The following is a 21,755-nucleotide window of genomic DNA, read 5'->3' on the forward strand; positions in this document are numbered from 1 at the left end:
GCGTGCTACGAAATTGGGAATTGGTTCAAGTTTTCAGCGAAGGTCTAAATCCTAGCATGCCTATTGTATAGAGTTTTGCTTTCCTCCAGGGATGTTGATGAGGGCAGTGACAGTGTGTCCAAGGAGGCACCCTATGATGATGCAGCTATTGTGGGTTTGGCATCAAGTACATTAAGGGAGTTATCTCTGAATTCTGGCTCATGGGTGATTGTGAAAGATGTACATACTAATGTGGGAAACTTGCAGGAGTTTTTGTGTTGAATCCTTCAAACAAAAAATCTATTAAAATTCCACAAAACATAGAGAGTATTATGTTCTTAGCTGGCATGCTTGAAGCATCTGGGTCTTCTGTCAGCGTTCTGTTTGTCTGAAGATTATGCTTTAGTCATTGATCCACTGGTGGTGTATCTATCACTTCAATTGGTCTTTGATATTGGGTTACATTTAGCATGCCTGAAAACATATAGGGCGCAACATCAGGTGTTATAAAAATGCTTCAGGGGTCCTTTAATAGACTACTTAACAATGTTACCAAGTTCAGCTATGCCCAAAACAATGTCTTCAACACCTCTTTGAATGTTCAAGAACTGCTTCTCAGTGGTGACTTCAAGTCTGCTATTAATCTGTGATCTGTACTTCTACAAGAGGAAGTCTGGTTTACAAATTCAAGGTCTTACTTCACCAAAGGAGGACTTGCTTCTAAATATGAGGATAGTTCCAAAATTCTGAACAAATCCGAAGCTGACCTCTCCACAGATTTAATTTGTTGTCCAAACAATGATCCACCTGTTCTTCGTCCTCTTTAGCTTTAAGTTCCTTCAAATCCAAGTTTTGTGCCTTTGCTTTACTAAATTATCCTTAGTAGAGTGCCTTTAAAAATTTACCACAGGGTCGAGGCAGAATATCATCTCAGGTGCAAGGATGATGTGTTATCGCAGGTTTGAAGTTGATGTGGGTTTGCACAGAAAAAGAGGGATTATAAAAAAAAGAACCAATTTCAGATCTTCACTTTCGTTCTATCTTCTCTGCACTTCCTCGCTTCTGTTCTGTTTCAGAACCGAGCTCATTATATTGACCGAAAGTTCTGGGCTGAAATGGACAACCTCAGTTGGATATATATACTTGTTAGAGTCTATGAAGAGACACGTCTCTTGGTATAATGGGCCGACATAACTATTTGAAAGCCAACCTGTGCTGTATTAATTTTTCTTTTTAAATTAATTTATGGCATGTAGGTTCACCACCTCTGGGTGACATTTGATTTTTCTGAGGGAGAATTGTCATTGGCGGACCAAACAGCAGGGTTAAAGGTTCTTCGAAAGGATATGAAGATGCACACCTGCGCCATCCGAACAGGGTTCTTTCGTTTAGACTTCCGTCCTATCCATGTATACTATCTGAGTAATCTTAGGATAAAGGATAATGTAATTTAAAGTGGACATAATGCGCTTTTAAACAAGAATCGAAATTTCAGGTCGTTGGTTTGGCACCGACATGAGTCATGATACAGATGGCGCAAATGGCTGAGTTCGAAATAGATGAATTTCCTTTGTCAAGGTGGATGCGATGTTGTCTTCTACAAACGCGGTAACGTGCCGGTTACATGCTCCAGCTGGCGACCAAGAAACTTCTCAAGCTCCACAAAAGTTTTGGAGTTTAAAGAATTACCAAAGCACAAGTTATGAAAACAAATGTAAACTAATCTCATACTGACAGTGTGATTAATGGAACATGTTGAAGTTTCTCAGATTTTGTACTGATGTGCCAGTAATTGAGTCATAGTGAGAAAGTATGCATTTAAAAAAAAGTGTGACTTGATAACAGAGATCAATATATGTTGTACATTGCAGCGAGTGGAGCTCCCTCATAAACCTGTAATATGGTGCATCTTCTCTGCAGGGAATGAGTCTATGCACATAGATAAGAGCGATTAGACTGAAGACTGAGTTCTGAGCTATCAAGGGCCGAGTTCATTACAGATTTGAGTGGCTGGGGTATCATCTTTGTGTGGCTACCCGGAGGAGATGATCTTCACTCTGACCCTGAGTCTACACATTGTTGGTGTTGCGGCCATTTTCTGGGCTGAATGCAGCTCTGAAATCAAGCTCTGTAACCAAGAACTGAAAATATAGTTGTGTTCCCTTGGAAAAATATTGATATTTAGAGAGTAAGAGCTACCAATTTTGGAGTCAAGCTGATGAGAATGGGTTTTTCTCTATAGAAAATGTTTGCCCTGGTACCTACAATCTCTATGGTTGGATGCCGGGTGTTCTTGGTGATTATATGAAAGAAGGCTTGATTAACATATATTCAGGTTGTAGGATAGATGTTGGGATTTTGATCTATGAGCCCCCAAGAGATGGCCCTACTATATGAGAGATAGGTTTACCAGATCGCACTTCTGCAAAATTTTTCATTTCAGATCCCAAGCCTTGCCACATCAACAAACTATTTCTCAATCATCCTGAAAGGTTCCGGCAATATGGCCTTTGGGAAAGATAATGCCATTGCTCGTCATGGCAACCATGGTTTGTACCATCTGTTTAATATTGATGTTTCTGAAAACAATGGATTACATCCTTTGATTGATGGGTTTCAGATACCTCCTCATCACACTTATGCAGATAGCATATCTCTAACAAACTTGCTCTGTTTTGGCTTATATGACGCTGTGTTGAGTCAGTGGGATGGTAAAATCATGATGGTCTCATCAATTGCAGTTGGTTCATCTATTGGAGGTTTATGTTATAGGGACTGTGATTCTGAATCTCAGTATAGAATAGGTGAAACTGAAGATTGGCAACATCAGCTATTCAAGTCTGTGAGAAGTTTAAAGGAAGACTGTGGTTTATTTAAATCACACAGCAGTTTCGTAGCGCGCTACGAAACTGCTGTAGGTGATGAGTTTAAAGTGCAGCGCAGCTAGTGTGATACTGTGAGCGGGAGTTAAGGAAGAGAAGCACCTGTCTATTAATATTACTTACAGCACATCTAAAACCTGGCATCGTTCCATACCTGGAGTTATTAAAAGATTTGGGAACATGCTGCTATACTTTAGGAGAATGTTGGGAGACAAAGACCGTTAAGATAGGAGCATCTCTTCTGGTCAATTAATGAGCTATCAGCGCTCTTAAGCATCCTAAATCAGCATCCATTGCACCTGTAGCTCAGCCATATCAGATTAATTGGAGGAGGACAGCTGTCAAAGCATTCAAGAAAGCATCAAGCATACGAGGAGAATGAAATTAGTAGTTTATTTTGATTAGGATAGTGTGTAATTATAGTTCAGCATATTTGTAATTAATGCATTAGTGAGTAGCATGTAGGAATAATTAATAACCACCTTCGAGGCTCCCCTCATGCTGGAGGAGGATGCTCGAGGTGTTTTAGTATGCTTGCCTATATATGGGCCAAGGTGAGATGTAGAAGGGGTTGGATATTTTTGAAGACTGTTTTGGCTTATGTGTAAACAGAGTTTTAGTAATACAGAAGACTGTTTTTCTTCTCAGGATTCACAATGGATCTTCTTGTTCAAATGTGTGATGGTATAGTTTCTTTAATGTTCTTTTACAGTTTGGTAAATGCATAATCACTCAGAACTCATGGATCATGCTCTGACTTCCTGTATGCCTTTGCAAACTGTGGTTTCATGTAAGTTATGTTTGAACATTTAGATGTAAAGTGCCCTGACTTCTATGAAAGACAGTGTTGTTGTTTACTGAGATATGAGTGACTCCATAAGCCCAATGGGAAGCAATTCTGTCCAGCCAGTACATTTTTCATGTGTCTTGTAAGAGTTAGCCATCTTGTTCAATATCAATAACCTATGAGAGAGCCCTCTCAGACTAAGGAGGCTAAGCCTTAGTTAAAAGCTTGGTTTGAAATAGTTACATAGAATCTTGCTGATTGGCAGCCTTCAGTACCTGATTTTGTGATAACAGTATTCATACTAAAAATCAAAATCAAATAAGCTTTTACCCTTTTGTTCCACACTAGATTTCTATTCTCCTTGAACCCATCTTAGGACACCTGTGTTATCTTTTAACAGATGTGCCACCCCGGCCAAGCTCCCCACCTGACAATGTCTTCCACCCAGATCGACCCACCAAAACGTGCCTTAAGGCCAAAAATAGGGGTAGTGCCCCATCTCCACCCCACGGAATAAGTAAAAAAACCTTAAAAGTAGTGGTATTTCACTTGCACCGAAAACAGCTCCCACTTATTCTACACCTCTCAAGTCATTTCACAAAGTCAGACTAGAGTCAAGCTCAACAGGGTCTTCTTTCCCTGCTGATTCTGCCAAGCCGGTTCCCTTGGTTGTGGTTTTGCTAGATAGTAGATAGGGACAGTGGGAATATTGTTAATCCATTCATGCACGTCACTAATTAGATGATGAGGCATTTGGCTACCTTAAGAGAGTCATAGGTACTCTCGCCGTTTACTGGCGCTTGGTTAAATTTCTTCACTTTGACATTCAGAGCACTGGGTAGAAATCACATTGCATTAGCATCCATAGGGACCATCACAATGCTTTGTTTTAATTAAACAGTTGGATTCCCCTTGTCCGTAAGAGTTCTTAGTCGACTGTTCGATGCCTAGGGAAAATCCCCTGGTAGGGGGCATTCTACGCCTGTAGCCCAATCAGCATGCGACTGCCTGCCCTCGCCACGAGAGCATCTTGGGCAGAGTACCGATAGCCCATGAATTGAGGGTGCGGACCCCTAGGCCCAACCCTCAGAGCCAATCCTTTTCCTAAAGTTACAGATCCATTTTGTCGACTTCCCTTACCTACATTGTTCTATTGACCAGAGGTTGTTCACCTTGAAGACCTGATGCGATTATGAGTACGACCAGGCATGAATAGTACTCGGTCCTCTATATTTTCAAGGGCCGCCAAGGGCGCACCAGACACTACAAGACGTGCAGTGCTCTACCAGCTGCTAGACCCTATCTCTAGGTCAACTGATTCCAGGGTGGGCAAGCTGTTAAAAAGAAAATATAACTCTTCCCGGGACCCCCAATGACATCTCTGGATTTCCTAATGTTGCCGCCCGCTGCCATGTCCCAGTTCAGGAATATTAACCCAATTCCCTTTTGATGCTCGTGTAGAGTGCACCCTTGATACAAGGTGTCCCTATCTCTTAGGATTGACTAACCCATGTCCAAGTGCTATTCACATGGAACCTTTCCCCACTTCAGTCTTCAAATTTCTCATTTGAATATTTGCTACTACCACCAAGATCTGCGCCGGGGGCTGATCCATCCAAGCTCACGCCTGAGGTTTCTCAACGATCCCTGAATCCTCCTACTCATCAGAGCTAGGCAATTGCTCTGATGGTCGAGTATAGGTTGTGCGCTTCAGTGTCATCCATTTTTTATTCTAGTTGATTCAGTAGGTGAGTTGTTACACACTCCTTAGCGGATTTCAACATCCATGACCACCATCCTATTATCTTAATCAACAACCACCCTTTGTGGGATCTAGGTTAGCACACAATTTGGCATCGTGACTCGACTTTCAGTTCATCCCGCATCGCCATTTCTACTTACCAAAAATGCCCCACTTGGAGCTCTCGATTCCATGGCACGGCTCAATGGAGTACCTATTTAAAGTTTGAGAATAGGTCGAGGGCGTTACGCCCCTAATGCCTCTAATCATTTGCTTTACCCGATAAAACTCGCCATGAGATCCAGCTATCCTGAGGGAAACTTCGGAGGAAACTAGCTACTAGATGGTTTGATTAGTCTTTCACCCTTATACCCAAGTCAGACCAACGATTTGCACGTCAGTATCGCTACGAGCCTCCACCAAAGTTTCCTCTGGCTTCGCCCTACTTAGGCATAGTTCACCATCTTTCGGGTCCCAATAGGTGTGCTCGCACTCGAACCCTTCACATAAGCTCAAGGTCGAACGATGATGCACCCCCCCAGAGAGGGGATCTCACTCGTCAACTTCCTTGCGCCTCGTAGGTTTTCAAACCCACCGACTCGCACACATGTTAGACTCCTTGGTCCGTGTTTCAAGACGGGTCAAATGGAAAGCCCGCCAGCCAACACCACAAGTGCGTAGGTCCACATGGCCCACCAAAAGGGTGTACGCTTCATTCCTTGACCACAACAACGGCAAAACGATAGGTAGTAATCAACCCGTGCTTGTGACGATGCAGCAGCCCGTGTTGCTTTGCACCTCAAGTTGAGCGGCAGACCAGCCTGAGCTATTCCACATCTGACCGAGATGCATCGATAGCCTCCATCCGCTTCCCTCCCAGCAATTTCAAGCACTATTTAACTCCCTTTTCAAATTCCTTTTCATCTTTCCATCGCGGTACTTGTTTGCTATCGGTCTCTTGCCCGTATTTAGCCTTGGACGAAATTTACCACCCAATTAGGGTTGCATTCCCAAACAACCCGACCCGTCGATAATGCCTCATGATGTGGCAGGGTCCTGGCCCGACGAGGCTGTCATCCTCTTAGGCACCCCCTTCCAAGGGACTTGGCCCAGGTCCGCCACTAAGGATGGTTCTATGGACTACAATTCAGGCGATGCCACCGCCCAATTTTCATGCTGGGCTCTTCCCGGTTTGCTCTCTACTACTAGGGGAATCCTTGTCAGTTTCTTTTCCTCCACTTAATTATATGCTTAAACTGAGTGGGTGTTCTCGCCTGAGCTGAGGTCGCAAAGTTGGAGCTAAATCCACCCTACCTGATGGGGAGGACAAGAGAGAGCAAATAAAGTTCGAGCAATGCCACACAAAACCCACATCAGGTAACGCCGACTGCCCATCTGAGGGGACAAGATCACCGCCTGCCGACACATGCCACAGAACATCGCTTGAGGTATTTTAGCTAACCACACCACATTGGGCATGGATGACCAACTCTGCTACTCCCTAACACATTGCAGGGAGCGTGTTTGAATGGGATGCGATGCCCAAATGGACGTGCCCTCGACCGAGGCCTCGAGCACAGATTGCATTCAAAAACTTGATGATTCGCGGGATTCTGCAATTCACGGTAAGTATCGCATTTCGCTACATTCTTCATTGTAACAAGAGCCAAGATATCCATTGCCGAGAGTCGTTTCCACGTATTACCGAAAAATCCGCCACAACACAGAATAGGGGCACCCCTGACAACAAATGCAAGGCTAAGGGGCAAAAGGATGAAGGAAGAAAAACGAATGAAAGAAAGAGAAACAAAGGTGCCTGCCCCCCTCATAGGAGGAGGCTCAAACAAAGAACAATCTCCCCGAGCCCCACGCCCTCGCAAAAGCGAGTAAATGCACGGAACAACAATCAAGAAGGACTAGGGTGGCCACCTCGGGAGCTCACACTGCTTTTAATCCTTCCCGAACACCAGCCCATAATAATTCCCCCTTTTCTCCATAGAGATAGGGACTGAAAGGAAGAAGGGAAGAAAACAAGGTGAAAGAAATAGAGATCAAACGTGGCTACTAGCTCACAAGGGGAGGCTCAAAAAAAGCACAAGCCTCCCAAGTCCCGCGCCTTTATAAAAAGGGGGGAATTGAAGGGGACGATGATCGAGAAGGACTAGGGTGGCCACCCCTGGAGCTCGCACTGCATTTCGTCCTTCCCAAACACCAATACACAACAATCCCACCGTTTCTCCATAAAGCTAGGGGCCAGAAGGAAGAAGGTAAGAAAACAACATGAAAGAAAGGGAGGGATATCAACCGTGGCTACTAGCTCACAAGGGGAGGCTTCAAACAAATAACAATCTTCCCCAACCCCGTGCCTTTGCAAAAAGGGGGGAACTGCAAGGGACAACGATCGAGAAGGACTAGGGTGGCCACCCCGGGAACTCGCACTGCTTTTTTTCCTTCCCAAACACTAATCCACAACAATCCCACCTTTTCTTTGTAAATCCAAGGGCCAAAAGGAAGAAGGGAAGAAAACACCATGAAAGAAAGAGAGATATCAATTGTGGCTACCGGCTCACAAGGGGAGGCTTCAAATAGAGAACAAGATTCCCCAGCCCCGTGCCTTCCCAAAAAGGGGGGAACTATAGGGGACAATGATCGAGAAGGACTAGGGTGGCCACCCTAGGAACTTGCACTATTTTTCATCCTTCCTGAACACCAATCCGCAACAATCCCACCTTTTCTCCGTAAAGCCAGGGGCCAAAAGGAAGAAGGGAAGAAAACAACATGAAAGAAAGGGAGATATCAAACATGTCTACCGGCTCACAAGGGGAGGCTCAAACAGGGAACAAGCTTCCCCAACCCCGTGCCTTCACAAAAATGGGGGAACTATAGGGGATGACGATCGAGAAGAACTAGGGTGGCCACCCCCAGAACTCACATTGCTTTTTGTCCTTCCTGAACACCAATCCAGAACAATCCCACCTTTTCTCCATAAAGCTAGGGGCCAAAGCAAGAAGGGAAGAAAACAACATTAAAGTAAGAGATATCAAATGTGGCTACTGGCTCACAACGAAGGCTCAAATAGAGAACAAGCTTCCCAAACCCCATGCCTTCGCAAAAACGGGGGAACTGTAGAGGATGGTGATCAAGAAGGACTAGGGTGGCCACCTCGGGAGCTTGCACTACTTTTCATCCTTCTCGAACACCAATCCACAACAATCCCACCTCTTCTCCATAAAGCTAGGGGTAAAAGGAAGAAGGGAAGAAAACAACACCAAAGAAACAAGGATCCCAAGAAAAGAGAGATTCTTAACAGCACGCCAAGTAGTTGTCCGCTAACCAAAAAGAAATAAAAAAATGCACACAATCAAAAAGCATCCCACCTCTTCAAACCCTCCCACATACATTACATTACATCACCCTTTCTAGCTTAACAACATAACAAACAACAATCAAACAACCAAGCAAACAAATCACAACCTAAACTTGACCACTAGAAAAGACAAGTGCCGCGACGAGACCAGTGTCTGGAGCCCGTTATTGAGAGTTAAACAACCCCCCAACCCAACACAAGGCTTCAAATGACAAATAGACTACTAATAACAAACCTGCCCTACTATTGCACCCCTCCGTGTACAAAAAACCCAACAACCTTTCCAGCGAGAAAGTCAATGGGGGTCAAGAATTAAACTCTGAAGAGGAGTTGTCACGGGCTGACACTCAATACTGGAGAAAGCCATGGGCCACAAATACATCAGTGGTGCAAGGCCACTAAAGAGAGGGATGTCTGCAAAGCGCACACCACGAAACAAAGAAATGACCAAGTCCCACAAAAAACTCACAATCCAAATGGAGGAACAAAGACACAACCCACTACTTCTTTTTCCCTTAGAAGGGGAGTGGCTCATGAGAGGATGAGGAATTCCATAGATCACAAAGGCATGAGATAAGATTGCCACCCTCATGCCCATTGGCCAGGAAAATTGCGATCTCAATGAAGCTTAGACCGAGCAAGGGGTTTTTCATTCCCTGGACACCCAACCCTTCCGCGAGGGCATGTCAAGGAGCAGTTGGGAGGACTAGGGCAGCCAGCCCAATGGGTTGAACCGCTCTTCATCCATCCCATACTGACCCAACCTCGATAATTTCCCCTCACGGAAGGATTGAGCTACCAGGTGCATGCGCAACCACTCCCTCGACCCAACTTGTTATAGACATTTTTGTGCCTTGCAGCACCAAGCATGGAATGTCCATAAACCAAGGGATCCTAAGTACCTAAAAGTGTTGTTCCGACTCCTAAAGGAACAAGGTCAACAAATTACGGCTTCTCCCAGAAGTTCTCCACCAGAAACTGCTCAGAATCAGTCAAATCAGGATCATTTCAGCTGCTCCACTGGCTAGCTGCGTTGCATAGCGCCCAAATACACTAGCTAGGTGCGTTGCAACACACCTAAATGCACTATCAGGGTGTGTTGAGCGGGAAATGACAAATGGCAGTGCCATTCCACGAGGTGGAAAGACTATGGAAGCTTCCAAAATCTTCTCCAATGACACTTACCTCACTGAATTTGACCAAGGATGAGTAAGAGGCTCTCAGTCTCCAAGTGGAAGCAAGAAATGATAGAGAGAAGACACTAGTCAAATCATAAGCTGACTCATCCTCCTTGCATACATCTATATATGGATCCTACATCCCAGAGATCCAAAGGCTAGAATTTTGTGCATTGCAAGGAATTGCTGTTGGTTTTGAGATAGAGATCAGAGTATTGGGTGATTTATGCTTTGTTGGAGGTGAAGAAGGGGCTTCTTTGCTAGGAGGTTGATGCTAGATCAGGAATCATCGGTTGTAACTCCTCCTGGATCTTCTTGTTATATCAATAAAACTATTTGAGTTTCTCCTACATGGTTGTGTATCATTGATGCTTGTTACATTTGTATGTTTAGCTTAAATCTGATCCTAAGCTTTTTATGAATATAGATCCATGTCTTTGTGTAGTTTTCTTCTTCTGTGATCTTATAGGAACTTGGTGAAGCTGGGCAAGTAAGGGAGCAGGTAGCTGGAACCTGTCAAAGAAGAGAGGGATTGTATTAAAGGATTAGCGCAAGACACAGGTCGGTTCTTTCTATCCCCCTCTATCTTTAAAGGAAATACAAAAGTAGTTTTCTCTATTTGTTTCTAAGGCAGCTGTCACACCTTAGTGGGATAGAGCAGTTCTAAATAGACACTTTTCCCGGTAACAAAATGGCGAATCCGCTGGGGAAGATTGTCTAATTAGTTTATTTCTGTATCTTTTTGTTGTTTGTTTCATAAACTTATAAGTAGCATTCGAACTGCATTTGCCATAACAAATGCAAAGTAGACATCTGCTACTTAAATCCATTCACTGGATCTGTTTATGATTTGAACAGCTGATTCACAAATGATCTGATTGCCCTTTGTGATAGCTCTTAGACCCTCCTTAGATCTACCCCCTGATTGTGCATTACTGATTTCTTTTACTCGGCCAAAAACCAAATACTAAACTGTAAACTGTGACCCAGAACCCAGATAGAATTCTCGTTTCTGCCCCAGCGCAGGTACTGTGAAGAGTTCCTGCATTTCAGCACAGTTCCCGAGAGGCCAACCTGCGCTGCAATCCAGTTTCTCTGTGTTACAGGTGTGCTGATTAGACTAGCCCTGTGTAGCTGAGGTTCTTGTGCTTCATTCTTTCCAGTTTTGTCTCTAATTTTTGCAGCCTATGATCAGTGTATGTGTCTGTTTAAAAACCCCTTTTCCTTGCTGTAATTCCGCCTCCTTTGTACAAAAAGACTATAGATGTTTTTGTGTGTTTGTTGAGTGGTTTACAGTTTTCCATTGCAAAAGTAGAATAGTCGTACTGTCGTCCTTTGATTTAGATCTGTTGCAAGTGTCGATTTTGATCATAGGAGAAAGTTTGATTGCTGTTGATGGTCGACTAGACTTTTACTTTTGCCTTTGGTCTGAATTTATGTTTTTCTAGTGTCAAAAATGAGTGTTTATTTCAAAATCGTAAAGCGTCGTAATCATCTTTATCTTTTGATTTCGAAAAGAATCTTGTTTGTGTTTGACGCTTGAAAGCAAATTCAATTTTGTACATCAACTTTCTTTTTAGCATCAATATTAAGAAAGTCGAAAACAAATACATGCACATGTGCATTTGCATATTAACAGTGTGTTTGGCTTGATTTAGGAAAGTGCATTTACAGTGTGCTTTTTGCTCTTTGTGAAAAGATTGTGTCTTTCTTTTCCCCTTGTAGCTAGGATTTTCATTGTTGAAAAGAGATAAAAGTTTGCTTATCATCTTTAGATTGCATTTTAGGAATTACATCTACATCACGTGGTGAACCCAAAAGGCAAACTTCATAAGAAAGATCAACTTGAAATAAATTCAATGAATCTAACAACGCTTTGGAACTTAACGCACAACATTTAGAGGTCTAGGCTAGAGACGTATTCCGGCATCGTAAAGCCTGGTAACTGTTGTCCTCACTGATGGTTGGGTGATTCCTCCACTTTGAGACGATAAGTGCCAGTACGGACTTGTGCTCCCACGTACCGTCGAGTATATATTGGGAGACCCCTATAGGCTTAAATCCTTTATCCATAGGAAGCTGTGTCTGCCGCCCTATTGATCGCAATGCACTGAACACAACATTCGGGAAGATTGATTGCCGTACCATAAAAAGTATTCTGTAGTTTTGCGATTGGTTTGGTACTCCCTCTACCTAGATCTCTAGAGCAGTCCCTTTCGTTCCTTTTTAGACTCCTTAACGGAAAAGGTCCATCTGAGCACTTGTCACTTCAGGCTCATTAAAAATCGAAGGAGACTAGAGTCATCTTTTGTTTTTTCTCGACTCTTAAAAACTGAAAAAACAAGTTGTGTCAAAAGCGTCTAAAATTCATCTAATTCAGAAACATAATTCCCCTTTTTATTTTAGTTGATCGAGTAATCCGCAATCGTGGAAAAAATTCAATTGAAACCCCGTCGTTCGCGGAGGCTTACGAGTCAACCGACTTTGTCTCCGGAATCGAAACCAGTACGGACAAAGCGAACTCGTTTAACCGGTTCCAAATCTCCTATTAAAGTTAGAACAAGTGTTCCAACGACATCAGAAGACTCCGGTTACTCCAAACATTTCTGGAATCCCTACCTCTACAGAAGAAGTTCAACAGCCACAGAGGGACAACGATACTGATCCTAGTCTGAGAGTAAACACTTGTGTTACCGAATCAGTTCCATCTACAACCGGTTCGGAGAGTCTTTCTCTTCAGACATCTGTCATTGTCGATTCCATACCTTCTTCGGCACCAGAAATATTTTACGGACCTGACGGTCTTCCCCTTCCACGTGGTCTGATTGCAATTGAAGAAATTGTAGAAGATCCTCAAACAAGTACTCCAACGCACTTTGGAGTCAGGATCACTCTATATTCTTCTTCATCAGAAGTTAGTCTACCATCAGCGGAAGCTCCTGTAGAATCGCTAGGTAATCTTTTGGATAGACTACAAATGTCTGAACAACCGTCAACATCTAGGACTGTGTCATCTGACACAGCAACGACAGAACTTCCTGCTATCACTCCTACAATGTTCGCCGGCATACCATCTATCCCGACTAGCTCTCAGCCGCTAGAAGGAGCCCATTCAGGGGTTATTACGACAGTATGGTCCGTTCCTATTTGTTCATCCGGAATAATATCCGGGAACTCTTATGTTGAGTCTCAACAAATTGATCCATTTGGAGGTCAATTTGGGCAGTCCGGTCCCCCAGGACAAACAATTCCCTGGAGTTCTGGATTACCACCGTATGGGGGGCAGTATGCCCTTTCATTACCCCCTCCGGGAGGATATCCATATGGGAGTTCACAACAACATTCAGGTTACACTGGAATTACCTCAAGTGGTTGGGTACCTATACTACCTCAACAACCAAGAGTTGTGTATTCGATGCAACAATGTGTACCTATGTCGAATATCCCGACTACACCAGCTATTGTGACGGTGTCACAAGTTCAAACACTGCCTGTTGTATGCCAACCTCAGGTTTCTCAGGTTGTAATGCAATAGCCCCTTGACCCTGCGACTCAACCACAATCGCCGACTGGTGGGGCGACACAGGTCCAGACGGGTACAATTACCCCTCACCTTGGTCCAACGGTTAGCATAGCGCAAGAGCACATGGCTTCACAACCATGGCTGATGCAATACCAACAACCACAATTCCAACAAGTATACCAAGGTTCTGAGCAGCAAATCTTTGCGAACAGTGGGCAGCCGTACATTCAAAACGGTCAAAATCAACCATTTTATAATGGTCATGTCCACCAACCTTACCAAACATACCAGCATCAAATGCATTATGCTGGTATGTAAAGACCAACTGCTCAGGCAATACCCTCTTATCCTAAGTATGCTTCACCTAACCTGAATCAGCAGTTACCCTTTGTGGCAACCTTAGAGTTACCTGATTTAAATCGGTTAACAAACGATCCAATTGCTTACGCCCCTTGGTGACCAGCGATTTCGCATAAACTTCCATAAGATATTCCTAAATTTAATGGAAATCCGGGTGAAGATCCATCGAATCACGTGATGACATTTCATCTATGGTGTTCATCAAACACCCTAAATGATGATTCGATAAGACTTCGCCTCTTTCAGAGGACGTTAACGGGTCCAGTGGCAAAATGGTACATTGAATTGCCTAGCGCTTCTTTCGACAACTTCAGTACCTTAGCCACAACCTTTTTAACCCATTTTCAATTACTGATAAGGTACGAAACAGGAACATAACTCCTTACCAACTTCAAACAGACAACGGCCACTCACATATCTGATCATATACATGAATGGCGACGTCGTCGTAGGATGGTAAAAATGTACGTCCCCGATCAGCTATTAGCTGAATGGTTTATCAAGTCATTACTGCCTTCCATCACGGAAGATGTGGCAAAGGGGGGAGTTGTAACAAAAGAGCAAGTTATCGCTCGTGCACAATATCTGGACTTGATTTATACTCAGTCCGGCACGCTCCACGACAAAATACCTGACGCCCCTAGACTGGAATTCTCAATTCCTCCTCCTCCTAAATCAAACAAGGACTCTCATGCCGGCGATGGCGTGATTGGAACGACAGACACAAAATCGACAAAGGCTACATCCAAAAAGGCCCGTAATATTTCAGGTAAAAATGCAAAAGACGAACTTCTTGCTTCAGAAGTAAATACCGTATCGACAGATAAAGGCAAAGAAACCAAACAACCAAGAAGCAAGAAGAATGGCAAAGGGAAGAAGAAGAAACAGGAGGGATCATCACCTGAAAAATCTTCTTCAAACCCTCCTGGAAATAGGAAACCAAAATATCCATGCTTTATATGCGATGAGGATCATCGGACAGCAGACTGTCCATACAAAGCTGAGGTTAAAAAATTCTTCAAGAATTCAAAAACCTCCGCAATGTTAACTGATCCGTTTCCAAATCCAGGAACAAATCTGGTTGAAAGTGGAAATGCTTCCCTGTCTCAAGTGCTAATGTTGTCGGTTTCAAAACAGCAAAATGATGCTTTGATATCGACAAGGAACAAATATTATGGGAATCCACAGCTGTCGAACAACAAGGATAAAGATCAACTGAGTAGTTCGACAACAACTTCGACAGAAGTTGTGCCACCCACCATTCCTAAATTAACGATAAAACCGCAAAAGGGAGTAGTACGCAAGTCGACATTCCCCGCGCTAGAGCGGCAGAACATTATAACATAGTGGAAGATTTGGCCCAATCGCCATTCGCTATGTCGACTCTTGAAGTACTACAAAATTGCCCATCCCAAAGGCAGGCTTTATTATCAGCCATTGGTGGGATTGACCCAAAGGATTCCAATCTTGTATCCTTCGATCATAAAGGATACGATCCTCAGTTACCAGCTCAACTAGCTTTCCTTATTCAAGTGAAATCCCTCAACAAAACTATTCATCGAACAATTATTGATGAGGGGGCATCTACTTGCATTATGTCGATGAGTTGCTGGAAAACTTTAGGATCTCCAACCTTGTCGCGATCTTCGACGACATTAAAAGCATTTGACGGAAGGACATATACCCCATATGGTATCCTAAATAACTTGAAAGTTGAACTAGGGGGAAAAACGGTAGAAATAGATGTTGAAGTCATCGATGGGAATCTTGATTACAACATCCTACTAGGAAGACCATGGATTTATGCCATGGCAGCTGTTGTGTCGACCTATTTTAGAAAGATTGCATTTCCCTTTCAAGGAGGGATTACAATCGTTGATCAACAAACTTCCTCCCCAATGGTTCTCAAGTTACTGGAAGCATTACCATGATCCATGGAAGCCCCCGTTCGCTTCAGAATATCGGAGTAGGCCTACTGAAAGATCCTATATTAATGGAAACTTTCACTCTCCCACCTCCAATTAATCTGGTGGAAGTAGCGTCGATAGGAACCTACAACATGATATCTTCTACAAAGATCTCAGAAAATGATATCGACATGGATCATGCAGTGGTTTTGCCCCCAAGCCCAATAGAAATATTATAGCAATCAATGTTTCTAGCATGGGAGGCCAACCCAAATCAACGCTCATCAAGCGTTTGGATAGATAGGTCTAGAGAATATGGTACTCCTTCAGATCCTTGGTCGCGAGTGCATGTCATCGGCGAAGGAATTGTCGAATCAATGGTAAGTGAAGGAGCACCATGGAATGATTCCCACCATCGTTCTCTTCTTCCAGATTGTGGAGAAGATACTCAAAATGACTTTTATCATCCTTCAGTTTTTTATTTTCTATCAAATACTATAAACACGGTGGATTATGAGGATAGTTATTTTACTGTGTCAACCTTATTAAAAAATGAAACAAATCCCCAAAGGTAAACCTTCATTCCAACCACCGAATTGAATGCAATGAAGCGTGGGGGGCATGCACCTTGATTTGAGTTATTATGCTGGGGGCATGCAAACTTATCGAGCAGTGTTACTGCAAGGTTCAAGCTCGTTAAAAAATAAACCTGGACCGAGAAAATATTTCCACCTGCGTTTAAGCTCGTTAAAAAATGAACTATTCCCCGGTAAATAACCACCGTGAATGTAGTACTTTAGCCATTAAAGCCTTGGTCGTGTTTGCATCGTCACCTCCACTTTTACATTGGCCGATCGTTCACCTCCATTTGATTGTTTACCCATTTTGGGGAACAGCTGCGAAGAGTGATTTCACTAGCCATCCTTGTGACATTGCCGTGATTGGAAAATTCCAAACCTTACCTGGAATCAGCTGCTACCCATTTTATCACTCGTTCCTCAAAAGACGAGTCTCCTTTAAGCTCTTTTCAACTGACTCGTAAAATATGAAAATATTGCCGAGCCATTGGCCTCTCCAGCTCGTTAAAGGGACAGGAAGCGCTATCCCTCCTCTAGATTTTAATCTTTTTGGATTGGAGGGATTATTACACAAAAAGATCGAGCGCTTGTTTTGTTCGGCTCGTTAAAACTATCGAAAATTCATCCCTTCTGTATTGTTTTATACTTTTTCGAACTTAAGGGATTAGATGACGAAAAAGGAATTTTGGAGTTACCTTTACGTACCTTTTCAGACTCTCTAAAAATGAAAAGGACCGAGTTATCTTTGTCGTTAAACTCGTTAAAAAGATTAATAGCGACAAACTTGTCTTTAGACGAGAACGAGTTTCACTATCGCTAGGCTCGTTAAAACATAGCGATGGGTTTGCCCGAAGGGAAAATTATAGAACAAGCATATGTTATCCTCCTCAAGCTTGACAAAAATAAAGAGGTACTGGTCAGCAATGACTGGGTTAAAATTGGGAAGAAAAATCAAAGAATCTTTATTGGTAGCAAGTCACTCTTGAACATGACACTTCCACTCCGTGTCCGAGTCGGGTTGGGTTGTTTCATTCACCGGTCACGCCATACCATCCACATTTGGGGTAAATGCTACCAATCCATCACATAAGTGTCGCCGACATGTTCAAGAGAAGTCATCCAGAGAAGTCACTTGTGTCCCATCCACTACCATACATCATACTTCATTCTTTCATGACCGCCATCCTGAACCGTATATCATCAGATTGTTTTCACCTCCATCAAAATCATTTGCTCCGTTCCGTGTCATTGATGTGGGATTCATTAAGGCCCTCCTTTGACGAATCACTTCTTGTCGACATCAGCTCATTATCCAAGAAGTTGGTCTAGGAACACCTCGTTTAGTACTTTGAAGCTTGCATGCCTCAATGGCAAGTTTCTCACTTCCGGCGACAGGTTTACATCAATGGCCTTCGATCGAAAGATTTTTCGTGGTGTTCGACGCCAAGTCCTTTATTCACACCACGTGAATTGTACTGTAGTACCTTGAGGGTCATTATCATTATCGGTGATTCCTCTCGTGCTTGTTAACAATTTACATCATTGACTGGTAATCAAGCGATGTCTTTCCATGTTCGACTTCAGAACATTTCTCACATGGATCGACTTGTACTTCGAGTGAAGATCGGAAGAGATTGAAGACCCCAGATCTAGTTTCATCCATTTGGGCTGCGATATATATTCAGGAAAATAAAGACATTAAATGTACAACATTGCAGCACAGATAATCATCCTACCAAAAGGATGATGGCTCTATCAGAAACATCAGTCTACACTCAGACGATTGTTGTCCTATGTACATTAAAATGAATTTATAAAGCTGAGCATGGGAATGCCTGCCTCAGCTAGATCATGAAAAACAATATGAAGATAATGTATTGTATTGTATCTTATTACAGGTCTCCTCCCAGCATTGAAAGAACTTCGTATCCTCATAATAAAGCATTTCACCCGATTAATGGCCTCATACTTTAGGGGGAAACTGTTATAGACATTTTTGTCCCTTGCAACACTAAGCATGGAATGTCCATAAACCAAGGGATCCTAAGTCCCTAAAAGTGTTGTTCTGACCCCTAAAGGAACAAGGTCAACAAATTACAGCTTCTCCCAGAAGTTCTCCACCAGAAACTGCTCAGAATCAGTCAAATTAGGACCATTTCAACTGCTCCACTGGCTAGCTGCGTTGCATAGCACCCAAATACACTAGCTAGGTGCATTGAAACGAACCTAAATGCACTATCAGGGTGCGTTGAGTGGGAAATGACAAATGGCAGTGCCATTCCGCGAGGTGGAAAGACCATGGAATCTTCCAGAATCTTCTCCAATGACACTTGCCTCACTGAATTCGACCAAGGATGAGTAAGAGGCTCTCAGTCTCCAAGTGGAAGCAAGAACTGATAGAGAGAAGACACTAGTCAAATCATAAGCTGACTCATCCTCCTTGCATACATATATATATGGATCCCTCATCCCAGAGATCCAGAGGCTAGAATTTTGTTCATTGCAAGGAATTGCTGTTGGTTTTGAGATAGAGATCATAGTATTGGTTGATTTATGCTTTGTTGGAGGTGAAGAAGGGGCTTCTTTGCTGGGAGGTTGATGATGGATCAGGAATCATCGATTGTAACTCCTCCTGGATCTTCTTGTTATATCAATAAAACTATTTGAGTTTCTCCTACATGCTTGTGTATCATTGATGCTTGTTACATTTGTATGTTTAGCTTAAATCTGATCCTAAGCTTTTTATGAATATAGATCCATGTCTTTGTGTAGTTTTATTCTTCTGTGATCTTACAGGAACTTGGTGAAGCTGGGCAAGTAAGGGAGCAGGTAGCTGGAAGCTGTCAAAGAAGAGAGGGATTGTATCAAAGGATTAGCGCAAGACACAGGTCGGTTCTTTCTATCCCCCTCTATCTTCAATTCATAAAGGAAATACAAAAGTAGTTTTCTCAGTTTGTTTCTAAGGCAGCTGTCACACCTTAGTGGGATAGAGCAGTTTTAATAGACACTTTTCCCGGTAACACAACTGCCTGGAAAAAATCTCACCCAAGCAACACATCAACCACCACCGCCCTTTTGACAGAACCAACTATGGAGGCCCACACCCTTGGCCCATTCCTTCCAATGAACAAAAGACCGAGCACCTTCACTATGAATGAATATAAATTTATCCATCGTATTTCCCAAGAACCTCAACTGCAGCAACCATGCCCGGTAGAATAGATCGTCAGAAGGGCCCCCAAGAAACAAGCTTCCAAACCCCCTACAAAAACACATTGGGGGAAAGAAAAACAAAGGATGGGTGGAACAAGCACAAGCATGGCCTGCAAGGACACACACGAAAAATCAAGCGTTACCTTAAGAGAAGAAACCAACAATGTTCCCAGCAAACACCAAACCCGCTCCCCTAGAGACACACCACACAGTCCTACATTGCAATCAAAACCCAACCAACCTGAACCAAAAAAGAAAACCCCTGCTATAAATGATCCTACCACAAGTTCACCTACGATAACCTTGCTACAATTTCTCCTTCCTCTAAATGATAAGGTTCAATGAACTTCTCACGACGTCTACGACGGAAAACCACCATCGTTGATGCAATCCGAACACTTCATTGGATCATTCAATCGGTAGGAGTGACGGGTGGTGTGTACAAAGGGCAGGGACGTAGTCAACACGAGTTGATGACATGTGCTTACTAGGAATTCCTCGTTGAAGACCAATAATTGCAATGGTCTATCCCCATCACAATGTAATTTGAGAAGATTTCCCGATCCTCTCGAGCTAGTAAGAAAAACTCGTTGGTTGGATTAGTGTAGCGTGCATGTAGCCCAGAACATCTAAGGGCATCACAGACCTATTATTGCCTCAAAATTCCATGGCCTAAATGTCCATAGTCCCCCTAAGAAGCTGGATGTGAAGAGGAACCTCCATGTAGCTAGTTAGCAGGCTGAGGTCTCATTCGTTATTGAAATTAACCAGACAAATCGCTCCACCCACTAAGAATGGCCATGAACCACCAACCATAGAATCAAGAAAGAGCTCTCAATCTGTCAATCCTTACTATGTCTGGACCTGGTAAGTTTCCCTGTGTTGAGTCAAATTAAGCCACAGGCTCCACTCCTGGTGGTGCCCTTCCATCAATTCCTTTAAGTTTCATCCTTGCAACCATACTCCCCCTAGAACCCAAACACTCTAATTTCTCAGAAGGTGCTGGTGGAGTCCTTAGAGCAACATCCACCGATCTTAGTTGGCATCGTTTATGGTTGAGACTAGGATGGTATCTGATCATCTTCGAGCCCCCAAATTTCGTTCTTGATTAATGAAAACATCTTTGGCAAATGATTTCGCAGTGGTTTGTCTTTCATAAATCCAATAATTTCACCTCTGACAATGAAATACGAATGCCCCTGACAGTCCCTATTAATCATTACTCTAGTCCTGAAGGCCAACACAATAGGACCAGACTCCTATCACGTTATTCCATGCTAATGTATTCAGAGCATAAGCTTAATTTGAGCACTCTAATTTTTTCAAAGTAATAGCGCAGGTGCACAACGGGTAGGCGAACCAACCTTTACGACCCAAGATCCAACTACGAGCTTTTTAACTACAACAACTTAAATATACGCTATTGGAGTTGGAATTACCGTGGCTGCTGGCACCAGACTTTCCCTCCAATGGATCCTCGTTAAGGGATTTAGATTGTACTCATTCCAATTACCAGACTCAATGAGCCCAGTATTGTTATTTATTGTCACTACCTCCCCATGTCAGGATTGGGTAATTTGTGTGCCTGCTGCCTTCCTTGGATGTGGTAATCGTTTCTCAGGCTCCCTCTCCGGAATCGAACCCTAATTTTCTATCACCTGTCACCACCATGGTAGGCCTCTATCCTACCATTGAAAGCTGATAGGGCAGAAATTTGAATGAAGCATCACCAACACAAGGGCTGTGCGATCTGTCGAGTTATCATGACTCACCGAAGAAGCGGGAAAGTCCGCGCTAGCCTTTTATCTAAAAAATGCATCCCTTCCAAAGGGTCGAGACTTGGTGCACATATTAGCTCTAGAATTACTATGATTATTCGAGTAGTATGGTACCAACAAAAAAACTATAATTGATTTAATAAGCCATCTGCAGTTTGACAGTCTAAATTAGTTCATACTTAAACATGCATGGCTTAATCTTTTAGACAAGAATATGACTATTGGCAGGATCAACCAGGTAGCACCGTCCCACATCAAAGGGCATTCCGGGCGCTCTCTTACCAAGAGCCAACCTGAACACCGATCAAGTCAAAGAGATGTCAAAATATCATGTAAAACTTTTATGCCTTGCACCTCTTGCAGCCCAAGAAGGAAGCACATGCAACATGCCAAGGACATGACAAACAAACGGGTAGACCCGCCGAGCCACAATGCACCAAGGCCACTCCAGAGTTTGCAACC

The 21,755-nt window shown here is 43.2% G+C and overlaps 1 non-coding gene and 2 pseudogenes across 1 annotated transcript; all 3 read right to left on the reverse strand.

The window, feature by feature from the left end:
- Window positions 1-4,803: 4,803 nt before the first annotated feature.
- LOC149221896 (25S ribosomal RNA) lies at window positions 4,804-6,654 on the reverse strand (annotated as a pseudogene).
- Window positions 6,655-6,925: 271 nt separating this feature from the next.
- LOC149221897 (5.8S ribosomal RNA) lies at window positions 6,926-7,079 on the reverse strand. The gene has a single exon (XR_016249765.1). It is a non-coding gene; the product is annotated as a 5.8S ribosomal RNA (ribosomal RNA).
- Window positions 7,080-19,784: 12,705 nt separating this feature from the next.
- On the reverse strand, window positions 19,785-21,534 carry LOC149221898 (18S ribosomal RNA; annotated as a pseudogene).
- Window positions 21,535-21,755: the final 221 nt, after the last annotated feature.

This window comes from Pinus tabuliformis, chromosome Q (genome assembly GCF_031772625.1).
Source record: "Pinus tabuliformis cultivar Carrire ecotype Pingquan chromosome Q, CPIR1, whole genome shotgun sequence".
Taxonomy (NCBI): Eukaryota; Viridiplantae; Streptophyta; class Pinopsida; order Pinales; family Pinaceae; genus Pinus; species Pinus tabuliformis.